At 39.0% G+C, this 23,595-nt stretch overlaps 1 protein-coding gene and 1 pseudogene across 2 annotated transcripts in view; both read left to right on the forward strand.

Annotated features, from left to right (window-relative positions):
* The window catches only part of KCNIP4 (potassium voltage-gated channel interacting protein 4), a 1,120,978-nt gene that overhangs the window by 394,135 nt on the left and 703,248 nt on the right, over positions 1-23,595 (forward strand). The gene's annotated exons all lie outside the window — the stretch shown is intronic.
* LOC115298916 lies at positions 14,600-17,130 on the forward strand (annotated as a pseudogene).

Consider the following 23,595-nt stretch of genomic DNA (forward strand, 5'->3'; position numbering starts at 1 on the left):
GAAATTTGCTTTCAGTTCTATTAGTAACACTTTAGGAAAAGAAGAAGACTTGGAAGAGTGAACAAGACAGGAATGCATAGCATAAGTACTAGGCAGCCACATGATCTAAGAGGATAAGCAAGCATAATTTTGGGATCAGACACACTTGAGTTTGGATCCTTGGATCTCATCTTTGCTACTTTGAAACTTTGCACAAGTTATTCTTGGTTGATAGCTCCAGTTCATCAGACAAGGGGTGAGGTTGGGTATGGAAGGGGGTAGGGTAATCATCAATATGTCCTGCTTTGCTTGGTACAATATTGCCAGTTTTACCAGGGGACATCCTACCCACCAAGAATCACCTGAGTGTCAGACAGACAGAGATAGTTGGTGATTTTGCAAAACTGATATGTGAATTTAGTAAGATGGCAACATGAAATGCCTATAAACTGGTCTTTAAGAAATTCTAAGTATTATATTAATCATTTTGGCATGGAAACCTTCTGTTCTAAGTTATGTTCTGCCAAATCAAAGCCTGACCTGGGCATTCTTGTGCAGTGATTTATTGTGTGTTCAGGCGAACACATTAGGGAGAGAGGGAGACCAAGTGGATAGGGCTAGGCAAAGGTAGAAGTTCAGCTGAAGTTCAACCTCAGCCTGATCCTATGGAAAATTCTGGCTCATGAATGATACCACAGAATTATCCTACTTTGTGACAAGAGTGCTGATTATTTGTATGGCCACATCATTCATCATTGGCTGTAGGCTACCCAAGAAGGGTATTTTTAACCAAGGGAAATTCTCAGGATGGAAGCAAAGCTATTCACTGGTAAGACCAACAGTATATACTAGAGAACGGGTATGCCAGTCTGTGAAGAGGATCTGGGCAGAGGCCACCAGTGTCTGCTACAGCTGCTCAGGAGTTTTCTCAAAGAACATTCTAGCAATCAGTTTAAGTGAACAAACCCACATTCATAACACGCCATCACTTCCTTAGCTTTCATTTTGATATTTAGATGTCTTACCACCTCCCTGGTTTACAGGCACTTTAAACATTTACTATCGGTCATCTAAAAGGGATTTTCAACTCCTTTGGAAGAAGGTACTATGTTGTCATAAACAATAATATTGTTGTGTCAGCCATGTGTAGAAGAAGATACATTTTTTTTTTAGTTCATTAGGCTCCAATGAGAGATCTAAAAAACTTGAGATGCAAATTAGGAATGAAATGAAAGATGATTTTAAAATCTTGGATAATATAATAGAGTAGACTCCTGCAATTTAAAACAAATGCCAAGTAGAATGCATCTTCTCCAGAGATCCATATAATTTGGAAAACATTTCAGTTAGTCAGCAGGCTTAACATTGCTGATTGCCCATCAGCAACTGGAAAAAAAAATACCTTAAAGGCAAAGTGCTAAATTAGCTCATCAGCAAGTTGATACACATAGATTGATTTTACCCTCCTCAGATTTAGAGATTTTCCAAAAAAGAAAATTATATTAAGCATTAAGCTTTGATAAATTTTAGTGGAGAAAAGTATATACTGGGTTGTGAGAACAAAGTGTTGCCATTATAACTGATATCCAGTTTATATTTCTAATATTTCCCCCATCCTACATCCTTCCAACTTCATCTTTGAGCATGTACATTAAGGAAGTGAAAATCACCCCATGCATTCTGAAATAACTCGATGTTTTAATCAAAAGAGTCCTTCATCATAATAGAAATGTAAGAATTTTAAATATGGGAGAAAATTTGACCCTTGTAAATGTTTATGAACTTCATCTCGAAACAGGCTGATTGCATAATACATGGATTTGTTTTTGAAGGGCAGTTGCATTAAAGACCATCTTGTACTTTGCTGTTCAAACTAAGAAATATATTTTGTCATTAATCATCATGTAATAATTATTCGCCTCAAAAAACCACTCAAAATCTTTTGGAAATTTTTGAATTATTTTGCTGTGTATTTTTATACATGTATCTATTTCGTATGATAGTGATTTCATATTATAATCGAATGTGCCAGGAATGTGCCAGTATAACAGCACATTATAAGTAAATGTCTGAAAATATTCAGAAAATATTTACTGTGCACTAAACTCTGTTGCTGAGAATAGCAGTGCACCCCCAGTTTCTCCCCATGTCATTATGAACTCATGTCCTGTCACCCTTTGCCACATGAATGTTTGAAAGAACAGGAAGTTCTTTTACTTCAGCTTGCAGGTTATATTATTGCTGACCCTTGACTACTTGATCCATATCTACCTGAAATAGAATAAAATAAAATACTTTAAATAAAGTATTTTTGATATAACATTTAGAAAATAGGAGACCGGCAAAAATCCCACCCCATACAGTAACTGTCTTTTTTATGTTTTGCCACATTTGCCATTATTATTTTTTCAAAGGCAAGCCTCCTGCTGCCTCCTAACCTGACAGTAAGAACAAGTTAAAGGGACTGCAGTTGTCAAAACCACTTTCTACTTTCCCCTCTTTTTCTGCTAATTCTCGATGAGGCAAGACGAGCAGGTGGATGTTCACTTGGAAGCCTTGGATAGCAAGTTCAAAGAGCAGACCCAGGCTTCTGACTCTGTTGGAACTGTAAGACCAGCCCTCTTCTCTGCTCATGATCATGGTTGTTATCATGACTCAGAGCCATGTGCTTTGACATGAGTCTTCCAGTCATGGTTTTCAAAGAGTTCAGTCCCAACCTTTAACTTTGGACTTCAATGCACGCCTACCTTGTGGCCTCTGAGAAACTATTGCTGGGATCTTTGTGTATATCCAGCCCAGGTATCCCAGTTTCTTCCCTGTGAGTGTAAACCATGCTTGCTTACCTCTGTTGTCTGCAACCTCTGTTGACTTCCTGATGATACACAAGCACCAAGAAAATAGATTCGTTGTAGAGTTTTAGTTCCCCCACTAGGCTCTGTGCTGATGGCTCAGAGCCTGGAGCCTGCTTCAGATTAAAAATTAGTAAATTAATTAATTAATCAATCAATCAATCAATTAATTAATTAAACTGCTATGATGTAGAACTAACTCAATATTTGTGAACAGCTATTGTATGTCTTAGTCTTACCAGCTGAAAAACAGAACATTATAGGGTAATCCTACTAGAATATCAGGGCCAGGATTTGAATGAATTTCTTCTGCTGTCCAAACTCCTACCTTCTCTAGTATTAGTATGCTGTACTTCCTTCTATGAGCTAAGGTGTAGTGTATGCCCAGGCTCCATAGGTCTGTACAATAGGAAGGATTGCTTCTTTCATCTGTCTCTCATTGTTTATTATATATATACATGTATATATATACACACATATATATATAATATATGAAGAAGTAAGGGTAGAGGAATATCAGAGTAACTGAGGGACTTTCTTAGAAAGTTACTTTCAGTTTTGTATTTATTTTTAGTATGCTCCACATAGCAACTTAAACACGTTTGTCATTACCTTGGAAAGTGTACATTCATTTACTACCATCGATGGGAACATTCCTTGGAAGGAAACTGTAGCCTAAGCATTTTCTGAGTACCACAACCCTCAAAATAATGGTGTCCTACTAAATGAGGATCAAAATACTGTAGATCAAATTCTGTTCTCTTATGTACACAGATACATGTAAGAAGTCTAAGTGACATCATCAGCTTTAGTGCAGAGTTAGTTCTATCCCCTGAAAACACTGTTAATAAGAACCTCTTAGGGCACATGGATGGCTCAGTTGGCTGAGTGTCTGACTCTCAATTTCAGCTCAGGTCCTGCTCCCAGGGTCATGGGGCTTGAGCCCTGTGTCAGGTTCTCTGTGCTGAGCATGGAGCCTGCTTGGGATTCTCTCTCCTTCTCCTCTGCCCCTCTCCCACACTGGTGCTCTCTCTCTCTGAAACAAAACAAAACAAATTAAAACAAACCTTTGTGATTGATAATTTTATATCCAATAAGGAAAAAGCATCTCCCCAAATTGCTCAATCACTTCACTGAAACACATCCCACATCCCACAGTGGAAGAGTTTTATTGGCAGCAAGGAACCCTCTCTGCATCCTTCAATAACATGTCTGAAAATTGTTGATGTTTACTTTTTTTTGTTTGTGGAAAATCCAGAGTTGAAAATCTGGCAGTAAGCTTGGTTTCTATAAATATCATCTCCATTATGCTAGAACCTGAGTCCCCACATCTCAAAGAAGTCTTATTCATGTTTCCGTCTCATGTGGCATGATGTTTGGACTATTGGATAATTCAGGACTTTTTTAAAAATGTTCTTCTTTAAATTATTTTTGAGAGACAGAGAGAGACAGCGTGAGCAGGGGAAGGTCAGAGAGAGAGGGAGACACAGAATCTGAAGCAGACTCCCAGGCTGGACATTTAACTGACTGAGCCACCCAGGTGCTACTAATTCAGGACAGTTAAAATGAACTAAAAGCATGTGTTCAATCAAGGAAAGGCACATCACTTCAATTTTCCTACATGCAAATGAGAACATTATTAGATGCTTGCTTGTATATTTGTCTACGTATCCTTCCTTCCATACATTTATGTATCTACCTACCTATCTATCTGTTGAGAAACATGCCAGTAAAAAAGAAAACAAAAATCCAAGATCATTTCTTGCATTAGTGATATGAAAATTGCTTTATTTTTCTTTGTAGAAATATCATTTATAAGATTAATATAATTTAATTTTCAAAACAAGAACAACTCTTTCCAGATCTCTAAATATTGTAAGGATTAGATGGGAAATAATTACAGCTTATTTACTAAAATATGTCACAGTAACTTGAGGATTGAATTGCTATTAATTAATTCAATTGTATATCAAGTCTTCTCACTTAAGAAGGAAAGAATCATGTTCTGTGGTTCCTTGCTGCATTTCTCAATCCCCAATTTAGAGTGGCCACAAGCACAAGAACACACAGTTCACTGGGGATAAACACTATTGTATTTGTGTTTATTGCTTAAAAAAAGAAAAAAAATGCCTTTCAGGTTTTAGGGAATGAGGTGTCTGTATGATTGACTATCTAGGATACTTGGTTACTTGGTGAAGTGTCTTTCATTGCCCTATATTTATGGGGATATAGGAAGTAATTGGGTATATTCTGTGAAGTTAAAAATGTAAGCCTCTCTACCCTCCTTTCACATTTGAGTTTATAAGTGGTATGACATATATAGTTTATCTTATTTATATTACATCCAATATCTAAGATAATATACATAATAAAAAAGCTCAAAAGTTAATTCAGCCTGTTTTTATGAATTATCTATAAAGTCCCTAACTGTTACTAGGCATTTTAAAGAATACAGACCTTAACTTGGAACTTTTGACTTCAAAATCTTTCTGTAACCCTGGGAAGATGGAGTACACAAAACAGTATAATGGCATGAGTGTTTTTTCATATATGATGTCAGATTTACACAGAGGTGGAAGATTTGGCATAGAAATTTTCTTTTGAAGTATTTTGGATTATATTGTTCCTCTTTTTAAATAAATAGTTCTTTATCGATAATCTCTTTGCTAGTTATTCGTCAAGTGCAGCATGCGAATTTATAAAGCTAGTGAAAGGAGATGATAGCTGACTGATGGTTTCCAGCAGGGCTACTGGGTATCTTGGAAAACAGCCTTCCAGAGGGCAAGGGCACATAACTAACTTAGCAAAGTGCTGTCGTTGTGCATAGTATATGATACAATTATGGTGGTTTAATTCAGTTAAGACAAAAGTCATCAGGGGGCACCTGGGTGACTCAGTCGGTTGAGCATCTGGCTTTAGCTCAGGTCATGATCTCACAGTTCGTGGATTCAAGCCCCATGCCGGGCTCTGTGCTAGGCCAGACCCTGGAGCCTGCTTCAGATTCTGTGTCTCCCTCTCTCTCTGACCCTCCCCTGCTCACTATGTCTGTCTGTCTGTCTCTCTCTCTTTCTCAAAAATAAATAAAACATTAGGAAAAAAATTGTTTTAAAAGTCGTCAGGTGCACCTGGTGCCTCAGTTGGTTAATCGTCTGACTCTTGGTTTCAACTTAGGTCATGATCTCGCAGTTCAAGAGTTTGAACTCTGCATCAGGCTCTGTGCTGATGGTGCAGAGCATGCTTGGGATTCTCTCCCCTTCTCTCTTTTTCCCCTCCCCTGCTTAGACTTCCTCTTTCTCAAATAAATAAATAAACTTAAAAAAAAAAAAAAGAAAGAGAGACGTCATTCATGGATTCAACAGGTATTGACTTCATTATGTGTCAGGCACTGTACATGGTACCGGTTTGGGCCAACAAACGAACACTGTCTTAACTTTTATGGAGCTGACAACCTGAGGACAGAGGCAGACAGCAAGTGATTCAAAAAGTAAATGATAGAAAAATATGAGATGCTATGAGAGAGAATGATAGGGGACTTACTTAGAAGGTTTCTCTGAAGAGTTGGTATTTAAAATAAAACATAAAGAATGAAAAACTTTTAAGTATGTGAAGAATGGGAAGACAGAGGAATAGCAGTTATAAAAGCCACAAGTGGAAAAGAATTTGAATTGTTCACAATATAGAGAGGGAGAGGAGGAGAGGGGGGAGGAGGAGGAAGGGGAGAAGAAGAAATGTCACCGCGTCTATAACATATATCAGAAAGGAGCCTAAGACAAAGTTTGAGGAACAGTTAAGTGCAAGAGGTTGAATTTTACAATCATGTGAACAGTGTGGGTGAGGGGACTCCAAGGGGCTACTCAATTAATAGCACTTTATCCCTATCTGAATCTGGACAAAATGAGAAAATGCTAGGGTGAATATAGAAGCCAAAGCATCTGTTTAGTGTGAGAGCCAAATGGGCCCATCCTCAGAACACAAGAATGATGGGTACTGCCAACCCATTCATAAGAAGGACTGGACCAAGGCTGCCCAGCGGAGGGACAGGTGCAAAGGGCATCAAGCACAGCAGAGCATGCCACCCTGCTCTTCTTGCACTTACCAGGCATATATTATTTGTTGGAACAAAGTAAGGAGCAGGGGAGAACCAGGCTCACACCAACCTCAGTCCTTCCTAGGAAGGAAACCTCACAATGGCAAAGAGACATGACGGGGGTATTATATGATTTGGATATTGTTGGAAATTTACTTTAAGGTTTTAAGGAAGGTGTACATGATCCAGTATATGCCATTACATATAAATAACATATTCATAAATAAGAGTACATCAAGAGCTTAATATAAATAAATATAAAGAATGATTATGAATATTATTTAAAAGTAAATCATATCAAACCACCATTATCAATGCAAGTTCATATTTACTGTAGCAGAGATAAACATACAAAGCAAACATCATTTACTATGTGCTAGGAAGTGTTCTGGGTGCTTTACAAACATTAACTCATTTAATGCCCTTAACCACATGAGGTAGGAATTATCATTTTTCATCCATGCTTTATGTTAGATATCTCAGACATTATAATATTTGAGAGTATACAGTCTGAGGTCAAACAGGCAATAACTAGTAGAGGTAGAAATTGATTTTAAGGTCTTTCTCACAGATGCATGCGGGAGGGGGTGGAGAATTTAGGGACCAGTTTTAATTTTGTCTTATGTTCTGCCTCACTGCTTTAAGTAGAGAGAATTAGTTGTATCCTGAATATGCTGTGATGGGTGAATATCTATTTTACTTTATTCATAATTGCTTAAAGATGTATCGCAATATTATTGTTTTATAAAGCATTCATTAAGAGGTTTTAAAATGCAGTGGCTACTGTTGTTTCTTTCCTGGAGCCTCTGAAGGGTTGAATACAACTCCTTAATCAGTTGGCTTGGAACATGATAATGTGTAGACTGAAGCAAAATACCTTAATGCAGATTATATTAAAATAGTCTTTTATTTTGCAATCACCTGTCAACTCACTCACTTCTATTAATTCAGTGTGAACTATGATAGACACAGGTTGAAGTCATTAGTGTTTAAAATGTCTCTCAAAAGCGTGTTACATTTCCCATCATCCCCTAGAGGAGGTAGACATATTGATGCAGTGTCTTAAAAGACAGCGAGCTTCTAAGAGGTATTTAAATGGGCCACATGTGTTTGTTTTGTTTTGTTTTTTTGTTCTGTTTTCTGTGGGGTTTTTTTTGTTTTTGTTTTTTTGTAATGTTCATCACAGATGAGTGTGGTTTTTCAATTTGCACATTTTCTGGGTTGTCTGGAGCCTCTGAAAAAGACACATCATTGAAACGATTTCCATCTATTCCATGATAGAAATTACTCTGACTGCTGGGGAGAAGAAAGGTGGGGGGTGGTTAAAAATGAAAGTGGAGAGAATGTTTTACAAACACTCTCAGCGGTCTGGCTTAGAGATTGTGGTGCATAAGATAGTGAATAGAGCCAAGATAGAGTTGAGATCAGCATTCTAAGACTTGCTGATAGATTGGGCAACGCAAAAAAGGAAGAATTAGAGGAATCTGTACCCTCAGGTTCAAGATCTAAGGTAGATGATGATCATGATGCCATTTCTGAGTACGTGAAGACAGGTGTGGGCGACATGGCAAATGATCTTGGGGAAGTGGGATGATTTGAGTTTCATGTTAATTTGGAGATTCTTGTGAGAATTCTAAGTAAAGAACTCAAAGTAAAAGCTTACCCTGCATGGAATACACTGTATTCTAAGTCTGTTTGCACAGTTTATATCATGACTTCACTGAACCCTTATGGTGACCATATATGGTCATCAGCAGGACTATTGTCATCCCCATTTTACACAGGAATACGGTTGTACATAAAATAAAATGAGACCATGTAGGTTAGGTTGAATATACATATCAGTGTTATGGAGTAAGAAATAATCATAAAAATCTGTCCATTAAGTTTCTTGCTTGGAATACTCACTGATAATATTTTGGATGTTGTCCGATGCCCCTGCTGGATGCTGGATTGTTGAAAAAGTGCCATATTTCGAACCTGGGTACAGAATAGATGGCAATTAGAGGAGCTAACACTCTGGAGGACAAATGAATTAAAGGAGATGCTGCAATTATGACAAAAGCACTGGCTGACACATTCTATGCTCCAACAAGTTCACGATTCTACTTCACAAAATGATAATAGAGGGCAATTTAATTAAAAGATAATGGAATAAATTAAGAATGCTCCAGTATCTCTGTATGCCTTAAGAGCATACGTTTTCCCCTCATAAAAGTCAACCCAGGAATCTTTCTTACCCAAATGGAAGCAGTCTATAAATATCACACACTTAGATTCAACTATATTGAAACAAAGCTGGTAGAAATATTTGCTTAAGTATTTTCTCAAGTTGGCATATGACTTTTTTTTTCATTTAAAAATCTATCGAGTTAAAAGGGAAAAGCATGCACAAGTTGTCTTGTCAAATTTCTACTTCTTTCATCACATATTATCTACTGAGTGCCAAGCACTGTGCTAAGACATCATGCCAAGTGCTGAGTTCACCTCTTAATAGATATCCCCACAAAGGTAAAGATTCTGTGAATTTTAAATAGGATCTGTAAGAGAAGAGATCTTGTACTCTTTCATATAATGTGATGGTTAGAAGCAACGGCTTGGGGAGCCTGAGTTCAAATTTCAGTTCTACTAATTCCTGGCTGTGTGACCTTGGGTACAGTCTTCAACCTCCTAGTCCTTCAGTCTCCTCAGTTGGTTAAGTGAATGTCATAATAGAATTTCCTTATAGACTTTTGTATTATGTGAATTAATAAGTATATGAAGTACTTTAAACAGTCCATAAGAGGCACTCAAAAATTCTCAGCTACTATTAAATCTAAACCTGATTTGGAACAGGGCTCATGTTTTCTCTTCTTGGGCTCCAGGAAAATTAGGGGGTTGCTTGGTATCTGTTTTAGTGTCCCCAAGCATGTCCCCCGAGTGGAGGATAGGCTACTCAGAATTGGCTGGTCTTCTATGGTCACATGACAATTTATAAGGAATTATATTTGTAATTTCGGATTCAAGCCTCATTTCTGACCTAGACAGAAGACCACTGTACTTTCTGTACTACAAAATCTTTGCCACTCATGAGATTCCTTCTTGAGGTTAAAGGACTGCTGTCTTTAGCTGGTGCATCCTGGTACATTTCCAAACTTAGTTTCTAAGGATCTGTGTTCTAGCAAAGGAAATAGTGTCAGTGTCATGAGAAATAGGACCACTACTGAGCATTAGTGAACCAGATCAAGTACACTGCTGGTGGGCCCACTGGGAATGCTGTTCTCCTGCTGGTTCCTGGTATGGCCTGTCTTCTCCACCCTTAGGGGGGGAACTTCTACTTTCCCTAGTGAGGGCTCAGCTTTTCAGTCTTATCAGGAGGCCTCACTGAGTAGAGGGCTTGAGAACTGAACTTAAACTGAGAACCTGCAGGGTTCAGGAAGTGATTCCTTTGCTCTATGCTCTTCTGGTCACCCTTACTTGCTGCCAATGCTCTGCTGAGCCTCCCATCCAATGGCTGTTCCCCCTCTATGTGTGTCCTTGATGATTAGGGAAGGTTAAATTCTCCTTTGGTTGAAAAGAAAAGGCAGTAATTTACCTTGGGTGTCTTAGAACTGATTGCTGAGAAAAAAATAAATGGGGATAGCATTTTTCTTTAATTCTTCAGAGTGAGATTGGATTTGAGTCCTGAATATTAATACCTGTTAATACATTTGCCCACACCAGTTACTTGGTTCCATGGAAAGACAAGGAATGTTTGATGGAGTGAGCGGGTGTATTCTATTTGATTATATTCAAAATTCAGAGAAGAGGCACTGTTGGAAGTGTGGGAAAGTGGCAATAGGCACAGGATTTGGAATCAAAAAGACCTGGGGTAGGAAACCCTATGTTCATATCTTGTAAGTGGTGTGACCTTGGGCTAGGCTTTTAAGTTCTTGAAGTTGTACTTTTCCTACGTGTGAGATGGAAATAGTAGTGCCAGGTCATAGGGTTTTATGTGGAATAAATGGGAATTAAGAGACTATGTCATTGTACATAGTGGTGACATTGTATTTGCATGGCTGGATGTTTCCTTAGCCTTTGGTAAGGGAAATTTGAATTATGTACAGTGTTCTTCATTTCAACAAGCACTTGCTAAATTTCAATCAGTATGTCAGTAACAGGGTTAAGTACTATGAAGGAATTACTAAGACAAAAATCCTTGACCCTGAAGGAGAATAGAAACATAATAATTCATATTGGGTAAGATAAAAATCAATAATAAATAGAAACATAAAATATATTGAAAAACCAGAACTCACTGGAGTATAATAATGAAATGATTTTATTTCTTTCCATAACTGTCTCAATTTTAATATCTGCCCCCCCCCAGCCTACTTCCTGTCCCTTAATAACACTTTGGGAGTGTTCTAGAATTTTCTGACCAATGTCAGTACCTTGAATCTGCTTGTCAAATTTTTTAGTCAAAATTCTCTACCTCTCTTCTCCTTTTGTTTGTGACCTAACTCCTTTAGTATGTGAGGCAGAGTGAAAGAGAAAATGTACTTCATTTCTGGTTGTTAATGGGAAGAAAACCTCTCTTTAAGGTAGTTTTTTCTGAATGTGTCATACTCACGGTTTTCCTGGGTGTTGATATTCAGCCTCCATGGTCCTACATTAATTGAGAATCCTTTATTCACATTGGACTTGTCAGCTCTTTAGCTGTCCAAGAACCTCTGAGATCCTTAACATGAAGGTGTGAACACCACTGAGGTCTTCTGTGACATTCTCTGAGTGTCTGTCCTGTGGACTTGGAAAAAGTTGTAGCCATTTTTTCCGAGGCACCCTACACCACATTCTCTGCAACTGTGGGTTCCTCTTCCAATTCTTCCATCTTGAGTATTCTCCAGGCTACAACCAGGCACCAGTCTCCATTATCATGCATGACCCAAAACACCAGGTCTTCACAGGCACAACTCACCAGGCTCTTCTCTCACTTGCTGACTGTACTAAGGTAGCCCTGTGTATTTTGCAGCTAAGCAGCCTGTAGCAGAATAAATAGATACATGCCTGGATAGGCACCCCAGATATTGGCCAGTGAGTCATGAGTGTCATCAACCAGTTTAGTTTGGGGGAAGGGTTGAGAGAGAAAAGCAGGAAATTCTATTAGTCTTTTCTCTGCTGTCTTTTTTCCCCCAGTCCCCTCATCAGTTTTCATTGGGTTGAAGGGAAGGAGGGATTGTTGTTGGCAGGACCTATTTTGTTTCTTTGGTATGCACATGTGATAGTATCTAACCTCGGTTATAGGTGACTCATTAGAGTTGAATTACTTAGCACTTTGATTCAGCTTTGGGCTACAAGAAAAGTTCTCAACATCAGAGAGCAAGGCTCCTTAGTCCCTCTTTTACTTACTCTTGCTTCACACAGCACCTTGCTCAAAGTTAGAACCTGCTGTAGGTTTTTTCTTTGGTGTTTTTCATTCATTGATCAGTTTTTTGGTATGTTTCTTTATCCTCATATGCAGCAATCATGTATCAAGCTACTACTCAGTGCAACTGGTCTATCAGAAGATGATAACACACAAAAGAGAGGACGGATAAAGCCCACTGAAGGAGGCACTCACAGGTGCAGTGAACATGATCCTTGACAAGTAGAAAGTTCTTGCAGAGCAGGAGCACTTGTCCGTGAGACCCAGCTGCTCAAGGAGCCTCTGAAAAACTTCTTTAGGGAAGAGATGCTTAAGCAAGAACCTAATGGATAAATGGAAACTGGTGAGGCAGAGAAGGTAGCAATAATTTCTTAGCCCAAAGAAGGGCCTTCTTCAAGCCACTGAAGGAAATTCAGAAGGGTTGTAAGATAAAAAATGAGCTGTGTTAGGAATATTGGAAAACAGGTAGAGGCTAAATCAAACAGACCTCATAGGTCATGTTGAGAATGGAGGTAAGAATGAATGAATGAGTGAATGAATCAGAGTTGAAAGAACAGTCTTCCTTCAGGCATACATCTCCCCTGAAAGGGTGGAGAGATAGGTCAGGTTGACACAGTGATACTTTCAGTGGGAAGAAATGCAGCCTATATCCAATACCATTTTTCCTGAGGGGTGTGAGAGTGGTTGTTTGGGAGTAAAGAAATGAAAAGACTCTGGTGGGGAGACAGCCTTATCTTCACCAGGGTTTTTTCCAGCTATAATTTAATAGCCCTTTCTATTTCTATCCCTCCTTTTACTTTAATATTTCTTTCTCTTTTTCTCTGTGTCCCATTTCTTCTCTAACCCTCCAGTGACCCTGTGCTAATTGGGTCTGCTTATCCATCAGTGTACTTTTAATTCTTTTGAGGAAAGGAAAGCTATTGTCATACATTTACTGTTTTCCCCATTAGGGCTGTCTTTGTAGGCTTCATGTTCTCTGTGGAAACATACACTCTGCTTGAAGTGGTTATATTTTATTGTGTGGATATCAATAATCTGATGATGTCTTTTCTAAAATATCTGCCCTTTTCCTCTGTGTACCATGGAGAAAAACATTAGGCTTGTAGCGATCCAATTGCCTTGAGTTAGTGACAACAGGCTTTTCTCTGCTGAACAGAAAATGTTTTCACCCTGGGAAATAGAACTGAAGACATCATGTCACTGTGCCATTTTTGAAGGCATAAATACAACTTAGAAACAACATCAGTACATGCAGATCACTCCAGTGTCTTATTTCTGGAGCTTTATCAGGGAAGCTGCATTGTCTCTAGAGCGTTAGGATGCATTTAACACTTAAGATTCCTTTCGTTTCTGGGCTCTGACTGCCCCACCTTAGAAATACTAGGTGGGTGTTATATGGAAACCAACTTGGTAATAAACTATTTAATTTAGAAAAAAAAAAAGACAAAAAGAAATACTAGGTGGCTACATAAGGCTAACATCTTCACTTTTCGCAGGGGTTTCTTATTCCCCGTGATTTATGAAACACCTTAGTTGAGAGGACCTACATCTATTTCAGGAAAGAAAATCGGACTTGGATCTGTGTACAGTTTTGAGCCTATTTTCTTATAGATGAGGTGCCCCATTTGCATCTCCGTGAAACATCTTCATAAATCAAGCTCTCCTCAGTCTTTCTCCTGGCCTCCGGGTCTCACAGATACATAGAGCTGGCAACGTGGACTGAGGTTTTTCTGTACTATTGTTCAAGCCACACATTTGGTTTCTTTCCATTTCTTTTACAGTTATCTAAATGAGATCTAACTAAAAACAGCCAGGTGGCAAAGTTGAAAAAAGGGCTATCAGGGTGTAATGAAGATGACAATAAAAAATGTATTGGCTATTTAGTATATGTCATACAAAAAGGCCAGATGATCTGCCGATGTTATACTATTTAATGGTCACAACAAGCCCCTGGGAACATACGATTGGTGGATGAAGAAATGTGTTCACAATTGCTTAATTTGTTGAATAAAAGATATTAAGAGAAAGATCCAGGATTCTGACACTTGTTTTTCTGATTCAGTTATACCAGCATTAATGATTCATAGGTGTATTACATGCATTAATACATAGGTGTATTAATATTTTCATTTAAAACAGGTTTACATGTTACTTAAGATTGAAAAAATGCATTATGCTATACTACTTTTATTTTTATTTAAAAAAAATTTTTGCCCCTTCCACATGGTCACGCTGAGCTAGTACCCACACCTGGAATGGGGCCTCAACCTTAGCCGCGCCCGCCGCTGCCGCCTCTGGACCATGGACCCCCGAAAAGTGAGTGAGCTTCAGGCCTTTGTGAAAATGTGTAAGCAGGATCCGAGCATTCTGCACACCAAGGAAATGCACTTCCTGCAGAATGGGTGGAGAGCATGGGGGGTAAAATACCACCTGCTACTCATAAAACTAAATCAGAAGACAATATCAAGGAAGAAAAAACTGATACTAAGAAGGTGGAGGAAAACATAAAGACAGACAAACCATCAAGTGAGGAAAGTGATCTAGAAATTGACAATGAAGGTGTGATTGAACCAGATACTGATGCCCCTCAAGAAATGGGAGATGCAATGGCCACCTGAGGGGTCCCTTGATTTCCAAATTCTCACAGACCTAGATAATTTCTGCCGGAGGCAGAGCAAATGGGCAGAGATTCCTTATGTTACGGCATTTTTGGATCTGCATTGCCGTCCCAAACTGTTTTCCATCCTACTGTCTGTATGCTCTAATTCCGTGACCCAAAACCCCCACCCCCGCAGCCCCTCCCATCCCCTTCTCCTGTCTCCAATCCCCTAGATAACCTTGCCGCTCCGCTCCCTATAACCCCGCCCTTCCCTCAACCCCCACCCCTCCCCCAACCCCCTTCCTATAACCATATAACCTCCCTATAACTCTAGCACTCGCTCTCCCTCCCCTGCCACCCGCTCCTCAGGCATCTCCTCCTCCTCCTCCTCCAAGCCCCGCCCTTCCCGCCACGTCTGCCCCTCCCACACCTCCTATCACCTCTCTTACCCACGCTTACCAACCATGTTAAAATGCCCCCACAGCGGCCATCTTACCTTTCAGGGAAGTGGCAGGCGCAGAGGGGCTTGTTAGAGTTCATGTGCCCTTTCCCTACAAGATCTGTGGGCCATAGAAAAGCGCTTGGGGTCATTCTCCCCAGACCCTTCAGGATACATTAAGGAATTCCAATATTTGGCCCAAGCGTATGATCTCCCCTGGAATGATATCCATGTAATCCTGACCTCTACCTTAACCTCAGAGGAAAGGAAACGAATCCAGATAGCTGCTCGTGACCACACAGACCAGATTCATATTACCGATCCCACAGTACTTACTGGGGCAAAGACCGTACCAGTAGCCGACTCTAATTGGAAATACCAGCAACAGGGAACTGGCCACAGGCGATGGGATCAGATGATCCAATGCTTGCTGACAGGCATGCGAGGGGCCTCAAATAATTCTGTTAATTTTAATAAGCTCCCAGAAATTATCTAAGAGCCCAATGAGAACCCACAGCATGGTGTAAGGCCATCCTCTCACTCTTGGTTTTGCCTCCACTGGCCAGAAGGCCTGGTTCCCATGTTCCTTGTCCTAGTTTTGTTGATTGTGTTGTCTTGGTTTGGTTGGACTGACACTATGGGACAGACTCAAACTACCCCTTGACTTTAGCCTTGGACCATTTCAAGGACGTTAGGGAAAGAGCTGATGGATTAAGACTTGATGTAAAGAAAAAGTTCTGTCTTTTCCAGGAACAAATGGCCAACCTTCAACGTTGGATGGCCACACCCCCCAAACAAACAAACAAACAAACAAACAAAAAGAAATGGGAGATGAAAATGTAGAGATAACTGAGGAAATGATGGATCAGGCAAATGATAAAAAAGTGGCTGCCATTGATGCCCTAAATGATGGAGAACTACAGAAAGCCATTGACTTGTTCACAGATGCCATCAAGCTGAATCCTCGCTTGGCTATTCTGTATTCCAAGAGAGCCAGTGTCCTCCTCAAATTATAGAAGCCAAATGCTGCCATCCAAGACTGTGTCAGAGCTATTGAAATAAATCCTGATTCAGCTCAGCCTTACAAGTGGCGAGGGAAAGCACACAGACTTCTGGGCCATTGGGAAGAAGCAGCACATGATCTTGCCCTTGCTTGTAATTGGATTATGATGAAGATGCTAGTACGATGTTGAAAGAAGTTCAACCAAGGGCCCAGAAAATTGCTGAACATCGGAGAAAGTATGAGTGAAAATGTGAAGAGCGAGAGATCAAAGAAAGAATAGAAAAGGTTAAGAAGGCTCAGGAAGAACATGAGAGAGCCCAGAGGGAGGTAGAAGCCAGACTATAATCAGGAGCTCAGTAAGGCTCTTTCCCAGGTGGCTTTCCTGGGGAAATGCCTGGTAATTTTCCTGGAGGCATGCCTGGAATGGCAGGGGGAATGCCTGGAATGGCAGGAATGCCTGGGCTCAATGAAATTCTTAGTGACCCAGAGGTTCTCACAGCCATGCAGGATCCAGGAGTTATGGTGGCCTTCCAGGATGTGGCCCAGAACCCAGCAAATACGTCAAAATATCAGAGCAACCCAAAGGTTATGAATCTCATCAGTAAATTGTCAGCCAAATTTGGAGGTCAAGCATAATGCCCTCTGACAAATAAAGCCCTCGCTGAAGGAAAAGCAACTTTAATCACGTATTGGATGTCGCCATAATACAAACCAGTGTACCTCTGACCTTCTCGTGGAGAAAGCTGGGGTGCTGTGAAGATAATCCCTACCCCTGTGACTGAGACATTTTACAGCGGTTTGCCATTAGGGTTTTCATTCAGATAATGTTTTCCTACTAGGAACTGCAAACTTTAAACACTTTTTAAACCTTAAAAATATTTAAAAGCATATTAAAAGGGTGTGTTAATCCCTTAAAAAATATTTATTTATTTTGACGGGGGGGGGAGGAGAGAGAGAGAGAGAATACAAGCCAGGGATGGGCAGAAAGGGAGAGACAGAACTCAAGCAGGCTTCGCACCATCAGTGCACAGGCCCACATGGGGCTTGAAGTCATGAACCATGAGATCATGACCTGAGCTGAGATCAAGAGTTAGACACTTAACTAACCGTGCTATACTACTTCTTACAAAGTATTGTTGTTCCTTGTATCTAAAGTATCTTCCCCTACTTGCTGTGTGATATTAGATATTGCATACACTCCCTGAATCTCACTGCCTCATCTGAAAGCATCAAGGGCTTGAAAGTCTCTTTTTAAAATAAATGACTCTTTAAAAAAAAAACCTTATTAGTCATTAGGTATATTTATACAACAATTTGTTTCATTAGTATGAGGTTGATTACTCTTGTAATTACAAAGGTCACAACAGAATTGGTCTCATAATGATGTCTTCAGTGTGATATCATTTATCTTATTTCAGGATTTGAGTATGAGATGCGTCTTCTAATGAGAAAGGCCCAAAATATAAGAATGCCTCTATATATCTGAAAATATGGACATTTCAAGGAAAATTAACTCACCCTCATTTTATTTATTTATTTATTTATTTATGTTTTTTTTTTTTAATTTTTGAAAGACAGAGAGCAGGGGAGGGTCAGAGAGAGAGGGAGGCACAGAATCTGAAGCAGGCTCCAGGCTCTGAGCTAGCTGTCAGCACAGAACCTGACGCGGAGCTTGAACCCACGAATGTGAGATCTGACCTGAGCCAAAGCCGAAGGCTTAACTGACTGAGCCACCCAGGTGCCCCTCATCCTCATTTTATATATGTTGCTTTGTAGAACTTCTCTGTTCAATGTCCACTCCTTATATGTCACCAACATAAAATGTTGATGGCGCAAACATGAGTTTGTTACGTGCCCTGGTGTGGAAGAACATTGCCTGGGGAGAGATTTGGGAATGTCTCTGAAGAGGACCTCAAGGTCAGATTTTATTAAGAATTTTTAATTTGGCTTAAGGCTGGTCTTTCAATGAGCAGCCTTGGTTAGGATTGAGTAAGGATCATGATACAACTGTCCAAAGTGGTAGAGACAGCAGAGTATGATTTTGAGGTGAAGGTTTTGTATGGTCTCAGGGTATAAACTGTTGGCTGATGCTTCCTGGGGAAGAGTTGATGGATCTTTCAGGAGGGTCCTTTAATGAACCATTAAGTCACTTGCTTGGCTAAGAATCTCCTGGAATACGAAGCTATACTAATGGAGACAGCAGCACAGTGAATTCCTGTTAGTGTAGACAGTGTGTTGGGAGTGCGAGCTAAGTAGTTTCCATCCTCCAGGTTCATCTCTCGTGTGGAGGTGGATGGTTTTGTTCTCAGAGCTCATAGTGAGAGGGTTATTTAATTATATGAGTGTCTCTACTGTTGGAGAATGAACTCTTCCATAACAGAGCCGTCGTACTAATCACTGGGTTTCTCCACAAATGACTTTTATTTCTCTACCTGGAACAGAGTAGTACTATAGTAGTAGAGGAGGGTGGGTGAAGGTAGCAGTGGAATATATGGCTATACTATAATAGCTTTTATCTGCTGCTCACTCCCCCCTTGCCAGGTCACCTACTGGCACCTACTGGTGAATTATCTCATCCCGTCTTTATAACAAGCATATGGGATTGCTTCTATTTTCATTTCAAATATCTGTCATTGAGATAGATTGTTTTCATTGTTTAATGAAGGGTTGTTGCAATTAATTGGGCATTCTTTCAATAGATTTCTATCATGGAAATCAGTTTAGTGTGTTTATCTTTATTCATTCCAACATAAATTTTAGCATTTCCAACAGATTTGCATATTAAAAGCTAAGAAGGAATTTTAACCATTAGTGAAGTCGGTATTTTACAGTGATCATAAGAAAGTCATTAACCAGTATTTTCTTTTGCCAGAGTTTTAAGCACAGAAAAATCGATTGCCCTTTGATTCCCATGTATATCCTTAATGAGAATAAGTATCTCAGTATTCTGGTCTTCCTGAATTAGACCCTTGAATTGAACCCTCTCCAACCAGTGGCTCTTCCAATTTTTTTAAATCTCTGCTGCCACGCTGTGGGGAAACATAAAATAAAATATTCGCTTCTTCGATATTTTTTTCATCTTGGTCTTATGGCAGAATTTTCACTCATAGTGTCTCAAATTCAATTAGAAACCAAGTGACATTAAAGTAAAAAGCTTTCAGACAAAGTGATGGTACTATAATTCATTGGGTTACTTTATTGACTACTTGTGAATGAGCTCAGTTCAAAATGTGGTCACTTTAAGAGAGGCAGCCTGATATAATGAAGCAAATATAAGCTTCAATTCCTATTATATCAAAGAGACAGACCTCCTTCCTCACTTCCTTGCTTTTTTTTTCTTCTTTCTATTCTTCTTTTCCTTTATTCTTCCACTAAAATTTATTGAGTATCTATTACCCTGTGCCAGACATCATGCTGAATGGTACTAATAGAAAATCAAATTAGGCTATGTCTCTGAACCTCATTAGGGATGCTTTTTAGTGATAAAAACATATCAAATGGAAATTAGAATATAAAGCAAGCTTGAGAGAATTCTGCATAAGATACCATGGGACTATAAAGGAACAGCTTCCAAAGCCAAAATTTCAATTATTTGCAGCAAATTTTGACACTTTCTTTTCTGAGAGTCAGAAGTCCCATCGTTCAAGGACTGTGACAGCTACTGTCTGCAGACTCATGAGCTCAAGTTAGCTTACTTACAATGAGAGTGATTGCTGTCATCTTTGGTTGAAGGCAGTTGGAATATATGGGGGTTAAGAAAAGTGATTATTAAACAGACCCCTCTATAAAATTTAATCAGCACATTTTCAAAGTAGTTGAAAGAGCTATAGATAGAAACGTGGAGATATTTTCAAACTCTTTAGAAATATGCTTCTTTTTTATACACATATATTTCATCATGTATATAACGCAGTATTGGTCTTCCTTAACTGGTTTCAAGCATTTCTAAGAAGCAACACCTAAGAACATCCACCAGGGTGTAAAAAATAGAATGCTTAGTATTGCTTCAAAGAGCCTACAAAATGACATTATAATATTCAACCTCTACGTTAAGTCATAAAAGTGGTAGCTATTTCCTTAAAAATGAGCTCAATTTACTGTTTCTTTAATATACTGTTTCCCAGCATCAAGAGCCTAGAAATACCCATATCTGTTTCAGGGCTTAGTGAACCTGGGAAGCAAGATTAAAATGCTCATGTTTGTTGAGAAGATTCAGTGAGGGAAGGATGCAAATTTTTGTTTTTTGAGTGTATATTAGTCACAGGCATTCATTAGACCATTTATATCTGTTAGCACCTAGAAAATTTTAAAAGGTCACTATATTAGCTTTATTTCAGAGATGAGGAAACTAAAGCTTTTAGAGGAAAAGCAACATGTTCAAAGTCTCATAACTAGTAAGTGGCATGATTTGGATGAAACCAGACCCATGATGCCCATTCCACCATCAGAAAGGAAGCAGTTATATATCTATGTCCAAATGAAAATGTATGTTATTTAAATCCGTCTGGATTTATTTTTAAGAGGAATATGACATCAGTGGTATCAGAGGGATGAATACAAAGGCCTTGTTTTAAATCGCATGAAAATGTATTTGCTTATCTTTGAAGTGCACATTTTATTTTATTATCAAGTACATTTTGAATTAAGCCTTCTTCTTGGAGGTAAAAGAAAACTGTAAGCTAATTTAAAAGTCAGGAATCTGAGTTCTTTTGAAGTGCAGGTTTTCAGAGCCCAAATTTATTAACATCAATTCAATGGAAAATCAAGTCAAATAGTTTAATGCTGAATCTCTTTATGATGTGAAGCAGATGGTTGCCATTCATAAATCCAAGGGAGATTTATCGTCCAGTGGCAATGGAAAAAGAAAAAAACGATAAGCAGAAGGTAGGGAGAGTCTGTTTTGGCAGCTTGATTTGGGCCCAAGGACAAAAATCTAGTCTCCTAGGAGCAAAAGGTAGGAATATGCAATGTGGGTTGTTAAGAAGGGGACAGACCTGATCAGTATGAGGCTAGCCTGTTGTCTATGGACGGACTTTACTTTCCTCAACCGCAATGGGCATAATAGTGGTATCAAGCCATAGGATTACTGTGAGGATTGAATGGAGTAATGTTTGTAAGAATCTTGATTCAGCAAATGCCCTTAGCACTTAGCATAGTACCTGGTTGATAAATGTTAATCTCTATCCCTACAGGCAGTGGAATTAAGTGAACATAACATGTTACCTTATCACGGTATCAGGTTTCCAGGAGCAGGTTTATATCATAATGGGTGTATGACATTCTAGAGTGACTTAATTTTACTAAGGTTCAATTCTTGTAAGAAGTGAATATTGAATACCTACTGTGCCAAGGTGTTGTGGGGTCAGATCAAAGAGTGTTTGTGGAGGCCTTTGTAAAATGTACTCAAATGCTGGCAATCATCATTGTCTCTTTTTCCTAGTTTTCATAGGAATCTCATCTTGAAATTCATTAGCGAGTCAGATTAATTCATCAGTGAGTCAGTAATAATAATCTAAACAATTTTGCAGTAATATAAGTATGTTCATTACCTGGGATTTACCCTTCTAGCTCTCTTCCATGACTACTGAGCTAGGAGGGGGAAAATCTCGAGATTCACTAGTTGATAACACAGAACTCTGAGGGGAGCACATCCAGATTCACACTGAATAGAGGGAAGGAAAATGGAAGCCAAGGAACAGAAGAAGGGCAGGTGCATATATTAGGAATCTATTTAGCTACGAGTAACATTGTGTTCAACTAACAGTGACTTCAATTAATGACCTAATGCTTTCTTATTTAACAAGGTTATGGGAAGATGGTTTCCTAGTCATGGATCAGCTCATAGCAGTGCTGTCTGAGCCCCAGGGTCTCTCCTTTTCACTACTTAGAGTTTTCATCCCATGCTCGGTAGCTCCATTACCCATGTTTAAGGCAGAAGGAAGGGCACCAGAATGGGACCAACCAAACAGAGCAAATACTTTCCCAGGATCCCCTGGCAAACTTCTTATTATAGCTCTAAGGACAGATGATGTCAGAGGGCTATTCCTGGCTGCAACCAACACTGGGCAAATGAATATTTAATTAGGTATGTGTTAAGTCTGAGCAAAATCTGTTTTATTAACAAGGAATATGGGAAGAATGGGTAGGAAGAATGACACAGCTAGTCGTCCCTGTCACAATGCAGTTCTCAGAGCTGGTGGAGAAGGGGCCATTCCTGATTAATGGTGTAGGAACTTCAACACAGTAAGCAGGATGGCATTTCCAATGAGCTTATAACCTTGAGTCATTTGTGTATGTGTTTTGGGGCTGAGAGACAAAGAGCATATAGAATAGAGGAAGGAATTTTGAATTAAAGGAATGGAGTGAGGACTTCGCCTTAAGTATCAGCTCCCTTGTAAATTATTTCTCTTGTAATTGATGGAAAAATAATATATGTACTTGTCATGTGCTATATCCTTCAGTGAAAAGAACACATATTTCCTAATCCAAACTTTTTTTTTTCTGGCAAAATAAATGCTGTCTACTCTGACTATCCCGGACATTTGTCATAGTGTTGATTCTGTGTTCAGTGTTATTCAAGACTGTAACTAAAAAGGAAAATTGGCTAAGGAAGCTATAGTTCTAAACAAGTGATTTAAACATCCTGAGCTTATAGGGATAAAAAGAGATTTCATGAGACACAATCTATCTGGTGAATTTCAACACATTATAGAAAGTGGTTTCTGAGAAATTTAAAAACCTCATGGTCTTGCACATGAAATGGGTGTGGCAAACTTCAGAATATCTTTTTGAGGAAAATTGAGATTTGCGTGATTTTTGTTGTTAGTTTCTTAAGATTGTGCCTTTTATCCCATTGAGTCATTGTAATTGTTTTTGTAAAACTCAGAATCAGCATAGCAAAGAGCTGGTGTACTCCAAAACTCAACAGGATCACTTTAACAACTTTTATTTAAGAATAGTATTTGGTTCCAGCACCACCCAGTGACAAATCTAAAAATTGCATGTTACGGAGTTGGGATGGCACCTTACTCTTACAAAGCCATTGTCTAATATGCAGACCATTGGCCATGTGCAGCCAGTGGGCGCTGGAAAATGTGGCTAGTTCTGAGATTTTCCGTGAATAAAATACACATTGGATGCCATTAAGAGTTTTATATTGGTTGCATATTAAGATGATAATATTTAGATATATTTGGCTTAAGTAAATATATTTAAATTGATTTCACTTTTTTTTTTTTTTTTTTTTTTTTTTTTTT

Source organism: Suricata suricatta, chromosome 1 (assembly GCF_006229205.1).
Source record: "Suricata suricatta isolate VVHF042 chromosome 1, meerkat_22Aug2017_6uvM2_HiC, whole genome shotgun sequence".
NCBI classification, from domain to species: domain Eukaryota; kingdom Metazoa; phylum Chordata; class Mammalia; order Carnivora; family Herpestidae; genus Suricata; species Suricata suricatta.